Raw genomic sequence first — 17,279 nt, forward strand, 5'->3', positions numbered from 1 at the left:
AATAGATTGGAAGATACAACACTGCTATATGGCAATTCTCCCCATACTGAAATTCAATTTCAATATGAAATTCAAATTCAGTGCAATTCTAGTCTATATCCCAACATCTAATTTTAAAATTTATATAAAAAGGAAATGACCTAAAATCATCAAAAACAATTAGGGAAAAGAACTTGCAGGATTTCCTCTACCTTGACTTCTTACTCACTGTAAGGCTCAGTAATCAAGACAATGTAGTATTAGGCAAAAGAAAAGAAATTACATCAGTGCAGCAGAACAGAGTATAGAAACAGACCCACATTTACATCGTCCAATATTTTCAACAAAGATGTCAAAGTAGGGAAGGAGGAAAGGAAAGAGGTTTTTCCTCAGCTTCACTGAGATATAACTGACAAAAATGCAAAGCATTTCAAAACAAATGATGCTGGAACAAATAGATATAAATATGGGATGAGGGGGCTGACTTTCACATCACACTATAAACAAAATGGACCACAGACTGAAATGTGAAAGCTAGTATAACAAACCTCCTAGGAAAAGCCATAGGGAGGTATCTTTGCGAGTTTAGTGTGGGCCAAGATTTATCAGGATAAAGAAATCACTAACTATAAAGGAACTATTGATCATTTTGATGAAGTTCAATACAAAAACTTCTGCTATCTCTAAGACATCACTAAAAAATAAATAGGCAAGCCACAAACTAAGAAAAGACATTTACAAATATACCTGATAAAGGACTTGTATCTAGAATATTAAAGAATTGCTGCAACTAAGTAAAAAAAAAGATAAAACCACCCAATTTTTTAAATGGGCAAAAGCTTACAGTCATGTCCCAAATGGCAAATAATATGAAAAGTTGCTCAACATTATTAGTAATCAGGGAAGTGCAAATTAAAACCACAATGAGATGCTACTATGTATCCACTCCAGTAAGTAGAATGAAAATGACTGACAATACCAAGTGCTAGGATGTGGAGAAATTAAAATTGTCATATCATGCTGTTGCATACATAAAATTATACAGGTTTGGAAAAGTTTGCTAGTTCATTAAAAAATTAAAAATACATGCCCCCTATATAACCCAGCATGTCCTCATAGTATTTATCCAAGAGAAATAAAAACATAAGTTATAAAGGTGTATGTGTGCATGTATCTCTCTCCATTTGTACAAAATATCATAGTGGTTTTATTAGTAAATGAAATGTATTGGTAAATGAAAGCAACACAAATAGCAGAATCAACAGGTGAATGGATAAACAAAATGCAGTATATAACATAATGAAATACCATTCAGTAGTTAAAAAAAAAAGGAAAGAAACGAATCCAAGCAACAATATAGAATGATCTAAAAATCATTATTCTATTATACTGATCTATAATCATTCTCTGAATCATTTTTTGGAACACAGCTGTGGGAAAGGCGGCTGCCTGGTCCCAAGTGAACCTGTCGAAAAGCTGGGCAATAACCTTCCAAGTCCTGCTGTGAGTGTTAACTTACTGGTGGCCCAGTCTGGTAACCCTGTGGGAATGAACATGTGATTCTTTGAAATGTTAAAGTCTTTTGTATAGACTTGTTAATAAAAAAAAATCATTATTCTGTATAAAAATAAGCCAGACTAGAGAGAGAACACTGTATGATTCCATACATCAGATTCTAAAAAATTCAAACTAATCTACAGTGATAGTGCACAGAGAGAGTGGAAGACAGGATGACTGACAAAGCGATGTGAAGGGACTAGGGGATGATGAGAATGTTCCCTACCTTGACTGCAGTGATGGCTACACAGGTGTATGAAAGCCTATCAAACAGTGTCCCTTTAATGTGCGCAGTTTATTACGTGGAAATTATACATCAATGAAGTCAAAAAATTTTAAAGAAACAAGCAAACCAAAAACTTTACAGCAAAGTTAGAGTCAGAAGTCAAGGCAGTGGCTACTGCTAACAGGGCAGATGTACAGAGAAGTAAAATTAGGGACGTTTCTGGCACACTGGTAATTTTCTTTTTCATCTGCATACTGGTTATAAAGAGTATTCAGTTTCTCAGTTCAGTTCAGTTCAGTTGCTCAGTCATGTCCGACTCTTTGCGACCCCATGAATCGCAGCACGCCAGGCCTCCCTGTCCATCACCAACTCCCGGAGTTCACTCAGACTCATGTCCATTGAGTCAGTGATGCCATCCAGCCATCTCATCCTCTGTTGTCCCCTTCTCCTCCTGCCCTCAATCCCTCCCAGCATCAGAGTCTTTTCCAATGAGTCAACTCTTGGCATGAGGTGCCCAAAGTACTGGAGTTTCAGCTTTAGCATCATTCAGTTTCTAGACACCTAATAAAGTATGTATCAGTCAGTTCAGTTGCTCAGTTGGGTCAGACTCTTTGAGACGCCATGGACTGCAGCACGCCAGGCCTCCTTGTCCATCACCAACTCCCAGAGCTTACTCAAACTCATGTCCACTGAGTCCATGATGCCATCCAACCATCTCATCCTCTGTCGTCCCCTTCTCCTCCCACCCTCAATCTATCCCAGCATCAGGGTCTTTTCAAGTGAGTCAGTTCTTCATATCAGGTGGCCAAAGTACTGGAGTTTCAGCTTCACCATCAGTCCTTCCAATGAATATTCAGGACTGATTTCCTTTAGGATGGACTGGTTGGATCTCTTTGCAGTGCAAGGGACTCTCAAGAGTCTTCTCCAACACCACAGTTCAAAAGCATCAATTTTTGGCACTCAGCTTTCTTTATATAGTCCAACTCTCATATCCATACATGACTATTGGAAAAACCATAGCTTTGACTAGACAGACCTTTGTTGGCAAAGTAATGTCTCTGCTTTTTAATATGTCGTCTAGGTTGGTCATAACTTTTCTTCCAAGGAGCAAAGCGTCTTTTAATTTCATAGCTGCAGTCACCATCTGCAGTGATTTTGGAGCCCCCCAAAATAAAGTCTGTCACTGTTTCCCCATCTATTTGCCATGAAGTGATGGGACCAGATGCCATGATCTTAGTTTTCTGAATGTTGAGTTTTAAGCCAACTTTTTCACTCTCTTCTTTCACTTTCATCAAGAGGCTCTGAAGTATATTGTTCTTCAAATACAAGTCTTTAAAAAGAGGAAGGACATCTACCTATGACCTACAAATTCCAATCCTTTATCCAAGAGAAATGAAATATTTGTTTACAAACAGACTTCAACAAAAATATTCATGGTAGTTTTCTTCATAGTAGACCCAAACTGGAAACAGCCCAGGTGCCCATCAACAGGAACAGGATAAACAATCTATGGTACATTCAATATTTGTACAGTTGAATATATTATGCCAGAATAAAAAACAACGTGGATAGATGTAAAAACATCATGTTGAGGGCAAGAAATCAGAGACAAAGGAGCACATACATATGATTCAACTAATATAAGATTCTAGAACAGGCAAAATAAACATGTGATGAAGCAACTGTGGCTGCAGTTGCAGTAGAGAAAGGAAAGGGCACCATCACAGAAATGAAAACATGCTCACTGTGAACGAGGAAAAATTACGTCATTTAACACTACTGAATTACTAAATTAAATTTTAAGTGGGTACATTTAATTCACCTTAACTAATTCCTGAAAGCATAATGTAAAGTCCAAACTTAAGCTTCCAAAATAAGCCAATAATTTCAATTGTGGTAAAGAATAAATTTTATTAAGGTCTCATTTTGTCAAAATTTGTCTCATTTCTTCCACAAACATTTCTTTCTAATTAGTAAGAAAATCAGAATGTCTTGTCCCAAGTGGTTATTTTTAAGATTGGTTTCATACACTATGAAGTGGAACTTAATATAAAAGGCTCATTATTATCAACAATAATTCAATAAGAGTGTACAGTGATTTCCAAAATGGAGGTGATTATAACCCAGGAAGTATGACTGATGATCCATTAGGGTATAAAAAATATTAGGAGTTCCATTTATATTTAATCTTTTCTTAATACACACATGTATTTTAAGTACAATATCATGTAATACAATATATGTATATCCTTAACATACAAAATGACACTGGCCTCTTCATTATGGCCACCTGTCAGAAAGTCACACATCACATATGTTAAGTAATCTAAGTATTCTGGTACTCAGTTCAGCTCAGTTCAGTTGCTCAGTCGTGTCCGACTCCTTGCGACCCCATGAATCGCAGCACACCAGGCCTCCCTGTCCATCACCAACTCCCGGAGTTCACTCAGACTCACGTCCATCGAGTCAGTGATGCCATCCAGCCATCTCATCCTCTGTCGTCCCCTTCTCCTCCTGCCCCCAATCCCTCCCAGCATCAGAGTCTTTTCCAATGAGTCAACTCTTCGCATGAGGTGGCCAAAGTACTGGAATTTCAGCTTCGGCATCATTCCTTCCAAAGAAATCCCAGGGCTGATCTCCTTCAGAATGGACTGGTTGGATCTCCTTGCAGTCCAACGGACTCTCAAGAGTCTTCTCCAACACCACACTTCAAAAGCATCAATTCTTCGGCGCTCAGCTTTCTTCACTGTCCAACTCTCACATCCATACATGACCACAGGAAAAACCATAGCCTTGACTAGATGGACCTTTGTTGGCAAAGTAATGTCTCTGGCTTTTCAATATGCTATCTAGGTTGGTCATAACTTTCCTTCCAAGGAATAAGCGTCTTTTAATTTCATGGCTACAGTCACCATCTGCAGTGATTTTGAAGCCTAAAAAATTAAGTCTGACACTGTTTCCACTGTTTCCCCATCTATTTCCCATGAAGTGATGGGACCAGATTGATTCTAAATATTTGGCGGGAAGAGAGATAGTACTGGCTGGTTCCTTTTTCAAAATTGAAATAAAGAACGAACCTTTTTATAAACTGCTACAACAGACTGGTGTTCCAGGGAAGATACACTGTTACACTAAATGATTTTCTTAATAGAAACAATACTTTATGGAAAAACTATATTATAAAATCCTTCATGAAACAGTTGCTTTGATGTCAACAAAGTAAGTTGGGGCGGGGGAAGTAAGGTTTAACCTCAAAAGCAACTACTGCAGCTTGAAGCAGAAAAAGCACCAAAGTATTATTACATGATGTTATTGATGCGGCTGAGGAATGCCCATAAGTATTTTATACTAAACAGGTTTATTGGTGTCTCATGGCAAAGTATTTCAAAAGTGTTATCAAATTTAACTTTAAAGGTGAGTTAAACATTTATCTTTACCAAAATAAAGTCTAAATTTGCTGACGTTCTGTGATAAGTGACTGTTAGCAGTATGCTACCTAGCAGTTATTTTTAAAAACAATAACATGGTTAATCTATGTATATCTTAAAGGTAAAAGCAGCATTTTAAAACTTGGTAAGAAAATAACTGTATTCCAGGAGACAACAATGTGTGTCATCTTGAAACACTCATACCTGCACTCTCTAAAAACAGAGAAGCCACTTTCTAATAACTCTTTAAATGCCTTCCATACACTTTCTGTGGATTTTGAATATATTTATTAAAAACATATAAACACAAATCTTCAAATTGGTTTGCATAGGAAGGGCAAACTTTGTTAGCCAAATCTGCATAACTGATAGACATAAATTTAAAAATGAGTATCTCCATTTAGAAAGTATAGCCAAAGAGGCACTTTATAATCTTTTTAGGTATATGTCCCTCCATGAGCTGCCTTTTAGCTAAGACAAGCATTAAAACCAAGCACCAAAATAAACAGATTTAAGATTCAGACTTTTGAATTTTTGTATTACTAAGCAGTAAAACCAAGATTTTTCAAACATAATGCATCGTATTCATTATGCCTGCTTTAAAAATATATATATTTATTTTCAAAACTTAGGGTAAACAAAAAGGTTTTTGAGCTATTATTAACATTTATAAAGCACTCTATTCACAGTTAACAGGGATCACTGATTCCCTTCACAAATCTCTAAAGTCACTTGTTACATTATAAAATAAACCAAATAAGCCGAGAAAGAATTCTTCTTTATAAATAAGATAAACATTATTAGATTTTTATGGATCCTTTCAGAGATGTAACACCAACTATAACATATTCTTCAAATAATGGCTTTCATTAAATCCTTTTTCACTGCATTTCTGTTATATTTAAGGGACTGGGAGACATTTCAGATGAGTAAAACTGGATCGAATATTCCAGACTTGGGTATTTAAGACAGTACATAGTTATCCACAGCATAGGGCAAATCAAGTGAAATCTAGAGGAATGAAGAAGGCAATGAATTCTAGCTGGTATCAAACAGCTTCACAAAGGTGGGTGGCAATGGAAATGGGACTCAAAAGATGTGTAGGATTTTAACCAGAAAAATTAGGAAAAATAAACCATGCTTGGAACCATGGATAGATGCATGTACAATCTGGGACACTTAAGAATACACTGTATTTGCAAGTCCTATTATTAGTGATTTTGCTGTACTGACTTAGTTAGCACTTTTCTTCACATATCAAACTTAGTAAGATCATTCTAAACAATTTCCAAAAAAAGCATTCAATCTTCAAGCACAATTACAAAATCATACTTACTCCTGTAATTCTACAAAATATGAGTCTATCAATATGTTTACAGTTCTAATTTTCTCCAGATTTCACTATTCTTCATCAGGGGGCTTACATTTTAAGTGCCACACAATGACATCAATTATGGGCCACCCAATCTTGCTTTTCTTCTCATGTAAAAGGATGACTATGGACGGAGGTTCATGACGTTGTACAGGAGGCAGTGATCAAGACCATCTCCAAGAAAAAGAAATGCAAAAAGGCAAAATGGTTGTCTGACAAGGCCTTACAAATAGCTGAGAAAAGAAGAAGAGCTAAAGGCAAAAGAGAAAAGGAAAGATATACCCATTTGAATGCAGAGTTCCAAAGAACAGCAAGGAGATATAAGAAAGCCTTCCTCAATGAACAGTGCAAAGAAATAGAGGAAAACAGTACAATGGGAAAGACTAGAGATCTCTTCAAGAAAATTAGATACCAAGGGAACATTTCATGCAAAGATGGGCTCAATAAAGGACAGAAATGGTAGGGACCTAACAGAAGCAGATGGAGAAGGCAATGGCACCCCACTCCAGTACTCTTGCCTGGAAAATCCCATGGCCAGAGGAGCCTGGTAGGCTGCAGTCCATGGGGTTGCTAAGAGTCGGGCACGACTGAGGGACTTCACTTTCACTTTTCACTTTCATGCATTGGAGAAGGAACTGGCAACCCACTACAGTGTTCTTGCCTGGAGAATCCCAGGGATGGGGGAGCCTGGTGGGCTGCTGTCTTCGGGGTCGCACGGAGTCAGCCACAACTGAAGTGACTTAGCAGCAGCAGCAACAGAAGCAGAAGATATTAAGAAGAAGTGGCAAGAATACACAGAAGAACTATACAAAAGAGATCTTCATTACCCAGATAACCACGATGGTGTGATCACCCACCTAGAGCCAGACATCCTGGAATGCAAAGTCAAGTGGGCCTTAGGAAGCACCACTCTACGAACAAAGCTAATAAAGATGACGGAATTCCAGTTGAGCTATTTCAAATCCTAAAAAATGATGCTGTGAAAGTGCTGCATTCAATATGACAGCAAATCTGGAAAACTCAACAGTGGCCACAGGACTGGAAAAGGTCCATTTTCATTCCAATCCCAGAGAAAGGCAATGCCAAAGAATGTTCAAACTACCACACAATTGCACTCGTCTTACAAACTAGCAAAGTAATGCACAAAATTCTCCAGGTTAGGCTTCAACAGTATGTGAACCATGAACTTCCAGATGTTCAAGCTGCATTTAGAAAAGGCAGAGGAACAGAGAACAAATTGCCAACATCTGCTGAATCATCAAAAAAGCAAGAGAGTTCCAGAAAAACATCTACTTTTGTGTTATTGACTATGCCAAAGCCTTTGTGTGGATCACAACAAACTGTGGAAAATTCTTAAAGAGATGGAAATATCAGACCACCTGACCTGCCTCCTGAGAAATCTGTATGCAGATCAAGAAGCAACAGTTAGAACTGGACATGGAACAACAGACTGACTGCCAATCGGGAAAGCAGTACGTCAAGGCTGTATATTGTCATCCTGCTTATTTAACTTATATGCAGAATACATCATGAGAAATGCTGGGCTGGATGAAGCACAAGCTGGAATCAAGACTGCCGGGAGAAATATTAAGAACCTCAGATATGCAGATGACACCACCCTTATGGCAGAAAGCGAAGAACTAAAGAGCCTCTTGATGAAAGTGAAAGAAGAGAGTGAAAACATTGGCTTAAAGCTCAACATTCAGAAAACTAAGATCATGGCATCCGGTCCCATCACTTCATGACAAACAGATGTGGAAACACTGCAAACAGTGAGAGACTTTATTTTGGGGGGCTCCAAAATCACTGCAGATGGTGATTGCAGCCATGAAATTAAAAGACGCTTGCTCCTTGGAAGAAAAGCTATGACCAACCTAGACGGCATATTAAAAAGCAGAGACATTACTTTGCCAACAAAGGTCTGTCTAGTCAAAGCTATGGTTTTTCCAATAGTCATGTATGGATGCGAGAGTTGGACTATAAAGAAAAGCTGAGCGTCAAAGAACTGTTACTTTTGAACTGTGTTGTTAGAAAAGACTCTTGAGAGTCCTTTGCACTGCAAAGAGATCCAACCAGTCCATCCTAAAGGAAATCAGTCCTGAGTATTCATTGGAAGGACTGATGGTGAAGCTGAAACTCCAATACTTTGGTCACCTGATGCAAAGAATCAACTCACTGGAAAAGACCCTGATGCTGGGAAAGACTGAAGGCAGGAGGAGAAGGGGACGACAGAGGATGAGATGGTCGGATGGCATCACCGACACGATGGATATGAGTTTAAGTAGGCTCCAGTTCTTGGTGATGGACAGGGAAGCCTGGTATGCTGCAGTCCATGGGGTTGCAAAGAGTCGGACATGACTGAGCAACTGAACTGAACTGAAAGGGATGACTTATCCCTCTTTTCCAAGCCTAACTACTCACCCATTTTAGGTGGCACTAGTGGTAAAGAACCCTCCTGCCAGTGCAGGAGACATAAGTAACACGGATTAGATCCCTGGCTCAGGAAGATCCCCTGGAGAAGGGGATCTGGCAACCCACTCCAGTATTTTTGCCTGGAGAATCCCATGGACAGAGAAGCCTGGTGGGCTACGGTCCATGGGGTCGCAGAGTTGGACACAACTGACGTGACAGCATGCACACAGTTTCTTTAGACTCTGATCCCTTAATTACATTCTCTACTGAATCCCTGAATCCTGCATTTAAATTAACATTCTATTTTGGAGGGGAGAATACCTATCTCTTTGTTTTCTCCATTATATATATCTCTGCCTAAAGCAGAGCTACCAGTAAATGTTTTATGAATAGCAGAATATATAATGAGTTTTAAAGAGTCAATTTTTAAGTTATGAGTGATGTATTTTAAGACACCTGCCCCAAAGTGTGGTAAATAATGTATCTTAAAAGAATAGTGTTAAGAGCATGGGATGAAGCTTATACATCATATAATCTGGGGGTTTTCTAATATTTCACAACAAAACTTTTCCAGAAGAAATCTTATTCAGCATGCCAAATATATATAGCTACAGAAGCACTATTAATACCATTTTATGTTCAAATACATTATAATTTGTTACAAACTCAAAAGAGACAAATTGAGTGTTAGAGATGTTAGTCTTGACACCTAAGCAATCCATTTATTTCCATAAAATTTTGTTTTTATTTTACTCAGGTAAGTAGTTGAAAGTAGGTAGCAGCTTTGATTTTGTTTTGTTAGTAGCTTTTAATGGTTTGCTTCCTAGTGTCTGGATATGCTTCAATTAAATTGATTAATAAAGATATAAATAAGACTTTTTATTTCAATATGAGTAGTAATCATATGTAAAAACTGCTTACAAGGCAAACAAGAAAAACCCAAGCTTCCAATAAGCTATAAAACATCTGTAATATATTAGGACATAGTGCTATACATTCATTTGTTACTAAACTGATTTACACAGGATGCTGCTGCTGCTAAGTCGCTTCAGTCATGTCCGACTCTGTGCGACCCCAGAGACGGCAGCCCACCAGGCTCCCCTGTCCCTGGGATTCTCCAGGCAAGAACACTGGAGTGGGTTGCCATTTCCTTCTCCAATGCATGAAAGTGAAAAGTGAAAGTGAAGTCGCTCAGTCGTGCCCGACTCTTAGCAAACCCATGGACTGCAGCCTACCAGGCTCCTCCATCCATGGGATTTTCCAGGCAAGAGTACAGGAGTGGGGTGCCATTGCCTTCTCCGTTACACAGGATGAGTATACCCCAAAGGAACCGGCTTCAGTTGTGCCTGTCATTTAGTTGAACACAGTTCATGTACCATAGTAATGTATTGTTTAGACAATTCTATATGAATAGACTTGCACAGGACTCAATTTTTTTTTAATTTACTGCAAACTACAACTTTCCTTACCTACTTAAAATTCACAAATAAGCAGAGATGGTAAAAGATGTTTTATTCTAAGGAATGCTTATCCTCCCCCTGCTTCAGTAAAGCAGGTATAACCATAAAACACTACTGTCTGCAATGTGACAAATTTTATGTTTATGTACACAAGCGTGCTAAAATGGTGCTAGAAAAACTGGATATCCACACGCAAAGGATGACGCTGTGCCCTTACCTAAAACCATATGCAAATATTAACTCAAAATGGATCATAGAGCTAAATATAATATCTAAAACTATAGAACTCTCAGAAGAAAACACAGGGGGAAAGCCTCCTGACACTGGATTTGGCAATGATTTCTTGGACACCAAAAGCACAGTCAACAAAAGAAAAATATAGATGAAGTGGATATCATTAAAATGAAAGACTTTTGTACATCAAAGGACACTATCAACAGAGTAAAAAGGCAACCCATAGAAGAGAAAATGTAAACCATGGATCTGATATGATATTTAATATCCAGAGTGTATAAAGAACTGCTATAATTCAACAACAAAACAAGTTTTTTAAAATTGGCGAAGGACCTGGATAGATATTTCTACAAAGATACACAGATGGCCAATAAGCACAAGAAAAGATGCTCTAATCACTAATCATTAGGAAAAATGCAAGTCAAAAACACAAAGAGATGCCACTTTATTAAGTGCCCCTCATTAAGTGAAGTGAAAGTCGCTCAGTTGTGTCCAACTCTTTTCGACCCTATGGACTATATAGTCATGGAATTCTCCAGGCCCAGAGTACTGGAGTGGGTAGCCTTTCCCTTCTCCAGGGGATCTTCCCAACCCAGGGATCGAACCCAGGTCTCCTGAATTGCTGGCGGATTCTTTACCACCTGAGCCACCAGGAATGGCTATTATCAAAATCACAGAAAATGACAAGTGTTGAGGTGAGGATGTGGAGAAACTGAAACCCTTGTGCTGGCAGGAGTGTAAAATGCTGCAGCTGCTGTAGAAAACGGAGTGGCAGTTCCTCAAAAATTCAACACAAAATTACCATATGATCCAGCAGTTCCACTTCTGGGTATATACCCCAAAGAAGTGAAAGCAGGGACTTGAGCAGATATGTATACACCAAAGTTCAGAGCAGTGTTACAACAGCCAAAAGGTGGAAACAACCAAACGTATGTGTGATATACAGTATCACACACATACACAGATATACACACATACACACACACACAATGGACTGTTATTCAGCCTTAAAAAGGAATGCAATTCTGATTCATGCTCCAGCATGGATGAACCTTGAAGACATTACCCTAAGTGAAACGAGCCAGATACAAAACAAATATTTCATGATCTCATTTATAAGATATATCTAGAGTAGTCAAATCACAGAGACAAAGTAGAAAAGTGTTATCAGGGGCCAGAGGGAAAGGGGTTGGAGAGTTAATGTTTAATGGATACAGTTTCAGTATGGGAGGATGACGAAGTTCCAGAGATGGACAGTCATGATGGTTGCACAACTATGTAAAAGTATTTAATACCACTGAACTGTACCTTTAAAAATGATCAAAATGGTAACTTTTATGCTATATGTGTCACGCATGTGTGCTGTCGTCTTGGACTCTCTGCAACCCCATGGACTACAGCCCACAGGTGCCTCTGTCCACTGGCTTCTTCAGCCAAGAATACTGGAGTAGGTTGCCATTTCCTCCTCCAGGGGACCTTATCGACCTAGGGATCAAACCTAGGTCTCCTGCATTAGCAGGCAGATTCCCTACCACTGAGCCACCTGGGAAGCCCTCTATGTTGTATATTTTACCACCAAATATATATATATATATATATATATATATATATATATAGTGTGTGTGTTTTTTATTTTTTATGGTGGCAATATAGGAATGCCATAAGGAACATAAGCTTACGAGTTATGCTATCTGTTTTCAAACACAGCTCTGCCACTTTATAGCTCTGTAACCTGTGCCTTTTTTCTCATACCTGTATCATAGGATTACAGCAAGGATGAAGTCAATACATGTAAAGTACTTAAAACAATGTATGTCATAAAATAGGTGCTTTTTATTACTATAGGTTTAAAACACATTCTAAATGAGATTAAACTCAAACATCTGGAGTACCTCTGAAGGTCCACCTCAAAATTATAGACTTCAGTAAAACGTAGACTGAAAACCAGTGATTTAACCCAATTTCTCATTTTACTGGTAAAGGAATTTAGAGTTCAAGGTATGTGACTTGCTTGAACTCACATAGCTTGTCTGCTAACGTTCATCTTCTCAGAATAAGAATTTGAGGTCAATGATACGATTGCTCACATTCAACTACTTCAGAACCAAGTGCAGTCATGATTTTATAATATATGTCCAAGAGTCTGTGAATAATAGTGTGATGGTTATCTACCATGCTAATCTAATAAATAATTACAAGTGGGATGGGAACCAAAAGGTAGCCAAACCAAAAGAAAAGTCAGTTTAATCAGTTTCAAAGACACCTCTTCTGAAAATGAAGTGTTAAAATATTTGTGAAAACAAATGATACTGACCAAGAGTTTGAGACACACCCAATAGGTCCCCACTACTCCATGCCTTTCAGCCAGTTACTCGTCACATAATAATCTTAATGAGACCACTGACTCTAAAATACCAGCAACTTTTTCTACCAAACAGAACTAATATGCATCATAAGGAAATACCTACAAATAATTCCTTATTAAATTCAAACAGGAGAGAGCAGCAGTTCAAATAAGACAAAATGATTCATCCAAAAAATCATGTATTGAACTGTGTAGACATTTCTGTACTTACTTGAATAGGCTAGGTCTGTTTTCTGGGAAATTCACAACACAGAAAGCAAAATAACAGACAATCTTTGAAGGTCAGACGAACGAGAGCTAAAACACCTCTAAGCGTCTCTAATCTTGCCCTTCCCCCACTGCTCTTCCTCCTCAATGCCTCTCTCAAAGGAGAACACCACCCCCACTCGGAATGCCCCCATCCCCATCTACACCAGCTGAAATCCTACCCATCCTTTAAGATCTCACTTAAATGCCACAGCTTCCAAGGATTTCCCCCCAGTGCTCCCAATTTAGAATTATTCCCTCGCCTCTTCACTTCCCTATTTTGCACCTCTACTTCAACATTTTATTATATAATGCATTGCATTACCATTACCTACATTCACTTCTTTCCCCACCTTCCCCCAAGAAAATCTTAGGCGCTGTGGGCTAGGGAGGAAAGGAATTAACATTTGTTAAACACCTTGGGTGCCCTGCCAGGTGCTAGGCATTTTGCACACATTATCTCATTTAATCCGTTTGGCAACCACCTCGGGAGGCAAGCAGGTGGTCTTAGTTATTCCCATTTTACTGACAGAGAAGCATACTGTTGAGAGTGCAATAGCTTATCCAACGTCACACTACCAGCCAATTCCAGTGCATACGGAGCAGCTGGTTCCCCTGGCTTCAAAGAGCTCTTTCGAAACACCACGATAAGCTGCAGTCTTGTTCACTTTATGTCCTCCACCCTGCCTAACAGATAGCAGCTATTCCATAAATACTTGCTGAACTGAGTATTCCTCCGGACTCACTACCACCCTTTTAACACCATCATCACGCCCCACCCCTAACCGATTAGCTTTACTGTTCCTTTACAGCGGACTTTACACACATCTCCAAGACAAACGCTGCAGACAACACCAACCCTTACCGGGAGGCACAGAGAAGAACCGTTCGGTTCCCTCAGATTTCCCCCAAAGGCTCTTCCCACACAATATACGACAGCCACACTAAGTCACATTTGATGCAACGCTTACACCCTTCCCCAAAGCTCTTATTTCATCCTAAACCATGTCTTCGTGCTCACAAGCAATGACTTATGCGGTTTCCAGCTCACACAGTGGGGACACCCTAAGACGCGGTCTGAATAAGAAACCACATCTCTCAAACCGTCTTAAAACGAAGGCACCCTTATATTACTTCACTGCCTTCCATCTCCTCTTCCCCCCCGCCCCCCACCATGAGCTGCAGTTTGGATTTCCGGCGGGAATGCACACACACACACAGATGAGATGGGCTCAAAAGCCATGGAGCAATTACTTAGCTTGCTTAATTAGAAAGAAAACACGGAAGGTGCCCCGCCTTTCTCAATCTCTGCACTGAACTCATTTACGAAAGATGCGGGGCACCGAAACCCGAGGAACCCCAGACACCGAATCACTGGTTTCTGCGGCTAATCCGGGGAAGGAAGAGTCCTTGCCTCCCCGCGATCCCGGGCCACCAGCCCCCGAAGCCGGGTCGGAGAAGCCCAACCGCACCCTCCCCAGGCGGCCTTGCATCTCATTGTCTCCCTCTGTCGCGGCCCCCGGGGGCGCAGGGTGCAGCCCGGGCCCCGCTGACCCCCACCCACCGGCCGGGCGAGGTCCCACCAGCCCCGGCCCCGGCCCCGACCCCACCCCAGGCTCGGCCGCCGCACCGCGTCCGGATGGTCGGGCCGGGAGCCGGGAAAATGGAGGCGGGAGCGACGGCTGCGCTTCCCTGCCCCGCGCCCCGCCAGCTCCCTCGGCCGGCCCCGAGGGCGAGGCTGAGCACTCACCGCAGCAACGGCTCGGTCCTCCGGCGGGCACGGCTCCGGAATGGCCCCGGGCTGGGCAGCAGCTGCCGCCGCCTCCTTCTCAGGCGCGGCGCTCCTTCCCTGGAGACGCCGCGAGCGCCCGCAGCTCCCGCGCCGCGCGCTCCGTGACTGACTGACTGACTGACCGACCGGGCGGCGGCGGCGGGGGCGAGGCGGCGGGCGGGGCGGCCGCAGCGGGCAGCGGCGGCGGAGCCGAGTGCGGCCGCGTCCGGCCGAGACGCAGAAGGCGGGGCTGAGGGCCGGGCGGCCGACGGGCGGACAGACTCGCGCCCGGCCGCTCGCTCCCCGCCACCCCCCGCCCGTCGCCAGCCGCTCACTTCCGGCGAAGGCAGCCGAGCCCGCCCCCCAGGCGCCCGTTGCTAGCGCCCCCTGCCCGCGCCCCCTGGCCCGCCTCGCTCCCCACAGCCCCAGGCGCCCGACCGCACCCAGCCCCGGCCGCCGGCGCTCCGCCTGTCCTCCGCGCGTCCCTGGGAACCGCCTCCAGGAACCAGTGAATCAGAGAATGAATGAGTGAGGGAGGAAAATTCCCGGGCTGTGCCACCCCTGCTCGCTTTTCCTTGGAAGCAGGCCCAGCGGCCTGTGTCCGAGGGCCCTGAGACACCGAAGCCTTGACCGTGTCTGTCAAGGACCTGATGGAGTATTCCGAGACTCCAGCAACCCATCAGACGGGGCACTTAAAGGACTGCAGTCGTTGCAGTCTGTGAGGCCTTTTTTTAGGAAATCCCATTTTGGCCAACAGCTCTCTGTAGTTTCATGCACTATGTTAGGAAGCTTTTAGAAATTGAACATTTCAGTTATTCTCGATTATTTTTTAACTTTGCAGTTTGCTTACCTTGTGTTCTTAGTTTCTGTCACACACACACACACACCTTATTGAAACGGTTTGGGAGTAAGGCAGTGGCGTCTTTATCACCAAGCTCTAAGTTACTCGGATACTGCTTATTTCGATGTAGGCTTGACTTAGACTTTAAAATTTTGTTTCTGTCTTTATTTTGACCTTCTGATTAAAAGAAAGACAAAATAGAATTAAATCATTTTCGCCTGGCTACGTGCAAAGCAGATTTGTTGACATCATTAAAACAATTAACAAATCGGAAGTGTGACCTGGAATTAGTTGCAGTGAACATTTCTTTTTCATGTCTTCCCATATGCTTGCTAAGTAAGAGTATCTGTATCTTGAGTTTTCACAAAGAATTGACTATACATTTCTGAGATCCTGGCTCCCTTTGTAAGAACCAAAGTGTTCATTTCTCTGTCCTGGGGCCAAATCCTGGTTTGGCTAATTACATTCCTTCTTTCAGATATTCTTGAGGACTTTGAAGTGGTTTGGTCTCTTGCACAATCTGTTTCAAACTGGTACACAATCTGTTTCAAACTGGTATTTAGAACTATAGAATACAGTTACTAGTTGCATTTCACACTTGAGATATCTGTACTTTAGTAACAAAACTGCAATTTTGTATTTTAAGTCTCAGTTCAGTTCAGTCTCTCAGTCATGCAGACTCTGCCAACCCATGAACCGCAGCATGCCAGACCTCCCTGTCCATGACCAACTCCTGTAGTCCACCCAAACCCATGTCCATCGAGTCGATGATGCCATCCAACCATCTCATCCTCTGTTGTCCCCTTCTCCTCCTGCCCTCAATCTTTCCCTGCATCAAGGTCTTTTCCAATGAGTCAGCTCTTCACATCAGGTGGCCAAAGTATTGGAGTTTCCACTTCAACATCAGTCCTTCCAATGAACACCCAGGACTCATCTCCTTTAGGATGGACTGGTTGGATCTCCTTGCAGTCCAACGGACTCTCAAGAGTCTTCTCCAACACCACACTTCAAAAGCATCATTCTTCCGCACTCAGCTTTCTTTATAGTCCAACTCTCACATCCATACATGACCATTGGAAAAACCATAGCCTTGACTAGATGGACCTTTGTTGGCAAAGTAATGTCTCTGCTTTTGAATATGCTGTCTAGGTCGGTCATAACTTTCCTTCCAAGGAGTAAGTGTCTTTTAATTTCATGGCTGCAGTCACCATCTGCAGTGATTTTGGAGCCCAAAATAATTAAGTCTGACACTGTTTCCACTGTTTCCCCATCTATTTGCCATAAAGTGGTGGGACCGGATGCCATGATCATAGTTTTCTGAATGTTGAGCTTTAAGCCAACGTTTTCACTCTCCTCTTTCACTTTCATCAAGAGGCTCTTTAGTTCTT

General features: G+C 41.5%; 1 protein-coding gene across 4 annotated transcripts in view; it reads right to left on the reverse strand.

The window, feature by feature from the left end:
* Positions 1-15,451, reverse strand: part of RAPH1 (Ras association (RalGDS/AF-6) and pleckstrin homology domains 1) — a 104,092-nt gene extending 88,641 nt beyond the window's left edge. For all 4 annotated transcript variants that reach the window (XM_027564911.1, XM_027564915.1, XM_027564933.1 and 1 more), the window contains exon 1: positions 15,030-15,451. The gene's annotated coding sequence lies outside the window, so the exon portion shown is untranslated. The remainder of the gene's footprint in view (positions 1-15,029) is intronic.
* Between the last annotated feature and the right edge of the window lie 1,828 nt (positions 15,452-17,279).

The sequence above is a fragment of the Bos indicus x Bos taurus genome, chromosome 2 (assembly GCF_003369695.1).
Source record: "Bos indicus x Bos taurus breed Angus x Brahman F1 hybrid chromosome 2, Bos_hybrid_MaternalHap_v2.0, whole genome shotgun sequence".
NCBI lineage: Eukaryota > Metazoa > Chordata > Mammalia > Artiodactyla > Bovidae > Bos > Bos indicus x Bos taurus.